Consider the following 9,461-nt stretch of genomic DNA (forward strand, 5'->3'; position numbering starts at 1 on the left):
ACAAGAAGGTGACTTTTATGACTCTGAGTAGGTGGATTAAGTTGTCAATTTTTCTGGCTTTGCAAGGCTTTTTAGAATATCTTCCAGTTCAGGGATGGTCTACGAGAGGAATGGCCACCTCCTGGGTTGAATTCCAGTGAGTAACAATCTAGGAAATTCCTAGGGTGGCTACTTGGTCCTCAGAGCATACATTTGTCAAGCATTATGGCTTAATAATTTTTCTGTTTTGCGTTTGAGTACCAATGTTTTCAACTCTGCATTACCCTTAGTCCATCTTGTCTTTGTCACAAACATTACATCCTGCCCACCTTCCCATCAGTCCATTGGCAAGGGCTTGGCACCCAGGTTGGGTGCATGGGGCTAGCATTTAAGGATCCTCCTGTTCTTTCTTCCTGTTGGAAGGTGACATCACCTTACTTTATAATGACTGTCACAAGGACGCAATGGACTAAGGCTAATGAAGATTACCAATAAGTAACCAACGCATCACCACTCTTTCTGAATGTGCGTGGCTCATTCCGCAGGACTAGTTCTTTGTATGATTCCTGGATTTTCAGAAGCCATTTGATGGCAGCACCCCCACACTGAAAATTGTTTCAGCACCACTGTACAAGGGTCAGTTGTCATGCTCATCTGCGGCGTAAATTTGCATTGAAGTAGTCTAACTCCCCAGGCCTTGTCTTTTGCTCAATTTGCCTTTGTGAGTTTTCTCTCAATCACTGTCGACTTCCTTTGATCTTTCTTTCTTCTTTCACTTCACCTTCGCCTTCAGTGTATCTTTCGGCCCTCTTAAGAGACACACCCCCTTGTAGCCACTTCTATTCTTCTGTCACCTAATTATTTTCCTATCCTTTCCCCTGTAACGTTGCTGATCCTAGCTATAGCATCACTATCCAGAATCTGTTCACCTGAGTTATGTTCCTCTTATCCCCACGCATCTAATAATCAGCTCTTGGTCTCCCTCCACCTCTCACGAGACATGGTCTGAGGCAGTGTCTCCATCTTGGAGAGACAATCCCTTGCACTTGTGGTGTTCTACTGGCGCTGCCGGCTTGAGCTTTGGTCAGCAGTGGCAAAAGAAGGACTAATGGAAAGTGAACGTATACTGGAGCAACAGAGTGTATGGATTTATAAGAGCTTGATTAAATGAGAAAAAAAGAGTTTAGTTGAGAGAAAAAATGCAACCTGGCCCATACGGGGATCGAACCCACGACCTTTTCATTATTAGCACAACGCTCGAACCAACTGAGCTAACCGGCCATGAGTACTAAAGATATCCTTTTTCCATGTAATGCAGATAGATAGAAGAGTTGGTCTCACTATCGCAATTCCTTCATACTTTTCTCCTTCCGCCCCCTGTCTGGATTACAATAACAAGAGCTGTGGAGTGCTGCACACCAGCCTCAGTGCCTCTTCTTTCACTCAATCTCACTGTGTGCTGTGATATCTTTGTAACATCGCTTGTTGCCGGAAAAAAAGGAAAGGAGGGATAGTATTTTTATTCTTTTACAACAAAACCCAAAATGCATCGGCTTGCTTGCTCATTAAGTTTACAAGGCCAGCTGCTTTTGAGATATTATAATTATAGTGGTTATTCGGCGTTGGAGGTAAGAGAGTTTTTTTTAGGTCTGGCCGTTCCTTCTGCTTCAAATTACTTGAGCTCATGTCAACAAAGTAACAACAAAACATAGCCAACGGTTCGTTGCTCAAGCCTTCCCTACTGCGCCTTCCCATGTCTCTCCTGCCGACCACAGTGCAGGAAATCTGAGTTTGCATTTGCGCGAAGAGACGTACAACACAAGAAGGCGCGCTTTTGTGCGCCGGGCACCACCCGGCCTGTGCATTCCTCACTGTCGTGAGATCAGTTTACTCAGCAGAGCATGACGCTGCAATTGGTTAGTAGGGCAGGCCTGACCAGAATAGTATATTTGGGGTCATGTATTTGATTGCATTTTTAAAACAGTAACAGAACTTAACTGCAATGTTTAAATAGGTCTAGACATATTTAAACAGTGTCAATTTAATAGAAGAATTGTGGACAATTCAGAGGGGAGGCACCAATTTTTTTTTTTTCCATTGGGTGGATGCGGCATTAAAGAGTTTGAAGACCACTGGTCTAAGTGCACACTAATATACCTGGATGCTCCTGAATCCTCGCAACAGATGCCAGCAAACCTGGCTGGAGAGCTACTGTGTTGGACTGATCAAGTCGATTCAAGTGGTCTTTCCTAGAGAGTCGGAGGTCATGGAAATAGATGGAGTTGATGGTAATCTACAGGGCTTTGAAGTTTTCCCATCATCATCTGTCTCAAAAAAATGTGCTAGTAAAGACAGAGAATAAGGTAGCTGTCTTTTACATTAACCAACAGTGAAGCATGCATTCAAAATCCTTCAATGCAATAGCAGAAGAATTGGGTTATTGGGCAGAGATCAACCTGTTGCACACGTCGGCAGTACACATCATGGGCACCGACAATGTGATGGCAGACAGCTGGAGGTTTCCAAATTTGCTGGAGTTGACGTTATCCAGGTCGTTGTTTTGAGAGATATGCCGAGAGTTTGTGAAACCCTTTCTGGATCTCTTTTCAAACAAGGACAATGCTCATCTTTGTCGATTCTGATCCAGGCTTCCGGAACAAGGAGCCTAGGTAGTGGACGTATTGGTGATAAAGTGGCTGAGAAGTCTCCTTTATACATTCCCCCACTTTTTATTGATCCAGATGGTTCTCTTCAAGTCTCAGCAGGGGGGAGGGAACTTTATTCTTGTGGGCCCTTATTGGCCAGAGATGTCATGGTTTCCTCTTCTGAACCCCTGGCTCTTCTACCTCCTTGAGTACTGCTCAAGTGTGTCTCTGTCAGAACGTCGTCCCTGACCTTCTTGCTCCAACTCACTCTATCGCTTTGTAGGTTGAGAAGTCTGGACTGCTAGCAAAGGGTCTTTCCTCTTCCTTAGTGGAGTTAATTCAGCACTCCAGCAGGCCTTCTACTTCGAAGTCTTACTCAAAGAACTGGAATTCTTTTGAGACGTGATGTTCTGCTCATGATCTTTTGGCACCTACCTGTAGTTTGTCTGCTATTTTGCATTTTCTTCTGAATGGGTTTCACTTGAATCTCTTTCCACTCTGAAAGCTCATTGCTTTGCGATAAAGGTTTTTAGGGACTTTTCTGTACCTTCGTCGATGTTACAATCTTTGGTGTCTAGACTGTTCTGATCTTTTGTCAATTGTAAGACCAGTTGAAAAATCCCTTTTCTCCAACTCAGAATCTTCCTACTCTTTTATAGGCTTTGCAATTTTATCTCTTTGAGGATCTGGATACTGTAGACATAAAGATTGTTTCCTATAAAGTTATTTTCCTATTTCCTATCACCTTGCTGAGAACAATTGGGGAGCTGGGAGCCTTAAAATGCTGTCCTCTCTTCATTTGATACTTTGGAAGATGGGGTAACTTTAAGGCCTAGCCTTACCTTTGCTGCAAAGGTTAAGTCTATTTTTGATAGATCTTAGGAAATAATTCTTCCTTCTTTCATTCCCTCTCCTTCCTCTCGGGAGGAACATTTGCTGAATACACTTGATGTTTAAAGAGCTCTTTTCATTCATGTCACCAGGCCTCTGCAGTTCAGGAAAACCGACTCCTTGTTTGTGACTTTTGGACAGCCTGGAAAAGACAAGAAGGTGACTTTTATGGCTCTGAGTAGGTGGATTAAGTTGTCAATTTTTCTGGCTTTGCAAGGCTTTTTAGAATATCTTCCAGTTCAGGGATGGTCTACGAGAGGAATGGCCACCTCCTGGGTTGAATTCCAGTGAGTAACAATCTAGGAAATTCCTAGGGTGGCTACTTGGTCCTCAGAGCATACATTTGTCAAGCATTATGGCTTAATCATTTTTCTGTTTTGCATTTGAATACCAATGTTTTGAACTCTGCATTACAATTAGTCCATCTTGTCTTTGTCACAAACATTACATCCTGCCCACCTTCCCATCAGTCCTTTGGCAAGGGCTTGGCACCCAGGTTGGGTGCATGGGGCTAGCATTTAAGGATCCTCCTGTTCTTTCTTCCTGTTGGAAGGTGACATCACCTTACTTTGTAATGACTGTCACAAGGACGCAATGGACTAAGGCTAATGAAGATTACCAATAAGTAACCAACGCATCACCACTCTTTCTGAATGTGCGTGGCTCATTCCGCAGGACTAGTTCTTTGTATGATTCCTGGATTTTCAGAAGCCCTTTGATGGCAGCACCCCCACACTGAAAATTGTTTCAGCACCACTGTACAAGGGTCAGTTGTCATGCTCATCTGCGGCGTAAATTTGCATTGAAGTAGTCTAACTCCCCAGGCCTTGTCTTTTGCTCAATTTGCCTTTGTGAGTTTTCTCTCAATCACTGTCGACTTCCTTTGATCTTTCTTTCTTCTTTCACTTCACCTTCGCCTTCAGTGTATCTTTCGGCCCTCTTAAGAGACACACCCCCTTGTAGCCACTTCTATACTTCTGTCACCTAATTATTTTCCAATCCTTTCCCCTGTAACGTTGCTGATCCTAGCTATAGCATCACTATCCAGAATCTGTTCACCTGAGTTATGTTCCTCTTATCCCCACGCATCTAATAATCAGATCTTGGTCTCCCTCCACCTCTCACGAGACATAGTCTGAGGCAGTGTCTCCATCTTGGAGAGACAATCCCTTGCACTTGTGTTGTTCTACTGGCGCTGCCGGCTTGAGCTTTGGTCAGTAGTGGCAAAAGAAGGACTAATGGAAAGTGAACGTATACTGGAGCAACACAGTGTATGGATTTATAAGAGCTTGATTAAATGAGAAAAAAAGAGTTTAGTTGAGAGAAAAAATGCAACCTGGCCCGTACGGGGATCGAACCCACGACCTTGGCGTTATTAGCACCACGCTCTAACCAACTGAGCTAACCAGCCATGAGTACTAAGGATATCATTTTTCCATGTAATGCAGATAGATAGAAGAGTTGGTCTCACTATCGCAATTCCTTCATACTTTTCTCCTTCCGCCCCCTGTCTGGATTACAATAACAAGAGCTGTGGAGTGCTGCTCGCCAGCCTCAGTGCCTCTTCTTTCACTCAATTTCACTGTGTGCTGTGATATCTTTGTAACATCGCTTGTTGCCGGAAAAAAAGGAAAGGATGGATAGTATTTTTATTCTTTTACAACAAAACCCAAAATGCATTGGCTTGCTTTTCATTAAGTTTACAAGGCCAGCTGCTTTTGAGATATTATAATTATAGTGGTTATTCGGCGTTGGAGGTAAGAGAGTTTTTTTTAGGTCTGGCCGTTCCTTCTGCTTCAAATTACTTGAGCTCATGTCAACAAAGTAACAACAAAACATAGCCAACGGTTCGTTGCTCAAGCCTTCCCTACTGCGCCTTCCCATGTCTCTCCTGCCGACCACAGTGCAGGAAATCTGAGTTTGCATTTGCGCGAAGAGACGTACAACACAAGAAGGCGCGCTTTTGTGCGCCGGGCACCACCCGGCCTGTGCATTCCTCACTGTCGTGAGATCAGTTTACTCAGCAGAGCATGACGCTGCAATTGGTTAGTAGGGCAGGCCTGACCAGAATAGTATATTTGGGGTCATGTATTTGATTGCATTTTTAAAACAGTAACAGAACTTAACTGCAATGTTTAAATAGGTCTAGACATATTTAAACAGTGTCAATTTAATAGAAGAATTGTGGACAATTCAGAGGGGAGGCACCAATTTTTTTTTTTTCCATTGGGTGGATGCGGCATTAAAGAGTTTGAAGACCACTGGTCTAAGTGCACACTAATATACCTGGATGCTCCTGAATCCTCGCAACAGATGCCAGCAAACCTGGCTGGAGAGCTACTGTGTTGGACTGATCCTGTCGATTCAAGTGGTCTTTCCTAGAGAGTCGGAGGTCATGGAAATAGATGGAGTTGATGGTAATCTAAAGGGCTTTGAAGTTTTCCCATCATCATCTGTCTCAAAAAAATGTGCTAGTAAAGACAGAGAATAAGGTAGCTGTCTTTTACATTAACCAACAGTGAAGCATGCATTCAAAATCCTTCAATGCAATAGCAGAACAATTGGGTTATTGGGCAGAGATCAACCTGTTGCACACGTCGGCAGTACACATCAAGGGCACCGACAATGTGATGGCAGACAGCTGGAGGTTTCCAAATTTGCTGGAGTTGACGTTATCCAGGTCGTTGTTTTGAGAGATATGCCGAGAGTTTGTGAAACCCTTTCTGGATCTCTTTTCAAACAAGGACAATGCTCATCTTTGTCGATTCTGATCCAGGCTTCCGGAACAAGGAGCCTAGGTAGTGGACGTATTGGTGATAAAGTGGCTGAGAAGTCTCCTTTATACATTCCCCCACTTTTTATTGATCCAGATGGTTCTCTTCAAGTCTCAGCAGGGGGGAGGGAACTTTATTCTTGTGGGCCCTTATTGGCCAGAGATGTCATGGTTTCCTCTTCTGAACCCCTGGCTCTTCTACCTCCTTGAGTACTGCTCAAGTGTGTCTCTGTCAGAACGTCGTCCCTGACCTTCTTGCTCCAACTCACTCTATCGCTTTGGAGGTTGAGAAGTCTGGACTGCTAGCAAAGGGTCTTTCCTCTTCCTTAGTGAAGTTAATTCAGCACTCCAGCAGGCCTTCTACTTCGAAGTCTTACTCAAAGAACTGGAAGTCTTTTGAGACGTGATGTTCTGTTCATGATCTTTTGGCACCTACCTGTAGTTTGTCTGCTATTTTGCATTTTCTTCTGAATGGGTTTCACTTGAATCTCTTTCCACTCTGAAAGCTCATTGCTTTGCGATAAAGGTTTTTAGGGACTTTTCTGTACCTTCGTCGATGTTACAATCTTTGGTGTCTAGACTGTTCTGATCTTTTGTCAATTGTAAGACCAGTTGAAAAATCCCTTTTCTCCAACTCAGAATCTTCCTACTCTTTTATAGGCTTTGCAATTTTATCTCTTTGAGGATCTGGATACTGTAGACATAAAGATTGTTTCCTATAAAGTTATTTTCCTATTGCCTATCACCTTGCTGAGAACAATTGGGGAGCTGGGAGCCTTAAAATGCTGTCCTCTCTTCATTTGATACTTTGGAAGATGGGGTAACTTTAAGGCCTAGCCTTACCTTTGCTGCAAAGGTTAAGTCTATTTTTGATAGATCTTAGGAAATAATTCTTCCTTCTTTCCTTCCCTCTCCTTCCTCTCCGGAGGAACATTTGATGAATACACTTGATGTTTAAAGAGCTCTTTTCATTCATGTCACCAGGCCTCTGCAGTTCAGGAAAACCGACTCCTTGTTTGTGACTTTTGGACAGCCTGGAAAAGACAAGAAGGTGACTTTTATGACTCTGAGTAGGTGGATTAAGTTGTCAATTTTTCTGGCTTTGCAAGGCTTTTTAGAATATCTTCCAGTTCAGGGATGGTCTACGAGAGGAATGGCCACCTCCTGGGTTGAATTCCAGTGAGTAACAATCTAGGAAATTCCTAGGGTGGCTACTTGGTCCTCAGAGCATACATTTGTCAAGCATTATGGCTTAATAATTTTTCTGTTTTGCGTTTGAGTACCAATGTTTTCAACTCTGCATTACCCTTAGTCCATCTTGTCTTTGTCACAAACATTACATCCTGCCCACCTTCCCATCAGTCCATTGGCAAGGGCTTGGCACCCAGGTTGGGTGCATGGGGCTAGCATTTAAGGATCCTCCTGTTCTTTCTTCCTGTTGGAAGGTGACATCACCTTACTTTATAATGACTGTCACAAGGACGCAATGGACTAAGGCTAATGAAGATTACCAATAAGTAACCAACGCATCACCACTCTTTCTGAATGTGCGTGGCTCATTCCGCAGGACTAGTTCTTTGTATGATTCCTGGATTTTCAGAAGCCCTTTGATGGCAGCACCCCCACACTGAAAATTGTTTCAGCACCACTGTACAAGGGTCAGTTGTCATGCTCATCTGCGGCGTAAATTTGCATTGAAGTAGTCTAACTCCCCAGGCCTTGTCTTTTGCTCAATTTGCCTTTGTGAGTTTTCTCTCAATCACTGTCGACTTCCTTTGATCTTTCTTTCTTCTTTCACTTCACCTTCGCCTTCAGTGTATCTTTCGGCCCTCTTAAGAGACACACCCCCTTGTAGCCACTTCTATTCTTCTGTCACCTAATTATTTTCCTATCCTTTCCCCTGTAACGTTGCTGATCCTAGCTATAGCATCACTATCCAGAATCTGTTCACCTGAGTTATGTTCCTCTTATCCCCACGCATCTAATAATCAGCTCTTGGTCTCCCTCCACCTCTCACGAGACATGGTCTGAGGCAGTGTCTCCATCTTGGAGAGACAATCCCTTGCACTTGTGGTGTTCTACTGGCGCTGCCGGCTTGAGCTTTGGTCAGCAGTGGCAAAAGAAGGACTAATGGAAAGTGAACGTATACTGGAGCAACAGAGTGTATGGATTTATAAGAGCTTGATTAAATGAGAAAAAAAGAGTTTAGTTGAGAGAAAAAATGCAACCTGGCCCATACGGGGATCGAACCCACGACCTTGGCATTATTAGCACCACGCTCTAACCAACTGAGCTAACCGGCCATGAGTACTAAAGATATCCTTTTTCCATGTAATGCAGATAGATAGAAGGGTTGGTCTCACTATCGCAATTCCTTCATACTTTTCTCCTTCCGCCCCCTGTCTGGATTACAATAACAAGAGCTGTGGAGTGCTGCACACCAGCCTCAGTGCCTCTTCTTTCACTCAATCTCACTGTGTGCTGTGATATCTTTGTAACATCGCTTGTTGCCGGAAAAAAAGGAAAGGAGGGATAGTATTTTTATTCTTTTACAACAAAACCCAAAATGCATCGGCTTGCTTGCTCATTAAGTTTACAAGGCCAGCTGCTTTTGAGATATTATAATTATAGTGGTTATTCGGCGTTGGAGGTAAGAGAGTTTTTTTTAGGTCTGGCCGTTCCTTCTGCTTCAAATTACTTGAGCTCATGTCAACAAAGTAACAACAAAACATAGCCAACGGTTCGTTGCTCAAGCCTTCCCTACTGCGCCTTCCCATGTCTCTCCTGCCGACCACAGTGCAGGAAATCTGAGTTTGCATTTGCGCGAAGAGACGTACAACACAAGAAGGCGCGCTTTTGTGCGCCGGGCACCACCCGGCCTGTGCATTCCTCACTGTCGTGAGATCAGTTTACTCAGCAGAGCATGACGCTGCAATTGGTTAGTAGGGCAGGCCTGACCAGAATAGTATATTTGGGGTCATGTATTTGATTGCATTTTTAAAACAGTAACAGAACTTAACTGCAATGTTTAAATAGGTCTAGACATATTTAAACAGTGTCAATTTAATAGAAGAATTGTGGACAATTCAGAGGGGAGGCACCAATGTTTTTTTTCCCCATTGGGTGGATACGGCATTAAAGAGTTTGAATACCACTGGTCTAAGTGGACACTA

The 9,461-nt window shown here is 43.5% G+C and overlaps 2 non-coding genes across 2 annotated transcripts; both read right to left on the reverse strand.

Annotated features, from left to right (window-relative positions):
• Nucleotides 1-4,852: 4,852 nt before the first annotated feature.
• TRNAI-AAU (transfer RNA isoleucine (anticodon AAU)) lies at nt 4,853-4,926 on the reverse strand. The gene has a single exon. It is a non-coding gene; the product is annotated as a tRNA-Ile (tRNA).
• Nucleotides 4,927-8,517: 3,591 nt separating this feature from the next.
• TRNAI-AAU (transfer RNA isoleucine (anticodon AAU)) lies at nt 8,518-8,591 on the reverse strand. Its single transcript has one exon. It is a non-coding gene; the product is annotated as a tRNA-Ile (tRNA).
• Between the last annotated feature and the right edge of the window lie 870 nt (nt 8,592-9,461).

Source organism: Pleurodeles waltl, chromosome 12 (assembly GCF_031143425.1).
Source record: "Pleurodeles waltl isolate 20211129_DDA chromosome 12, aPleWal1.hap1.20221129, whole genome shotgun sequence".
NCBI lineage: Eukaryota > Metazoa > Chordata > Amphibia > Caudata > Salamandridae > Pleurodeles > Pleurodeles waltl.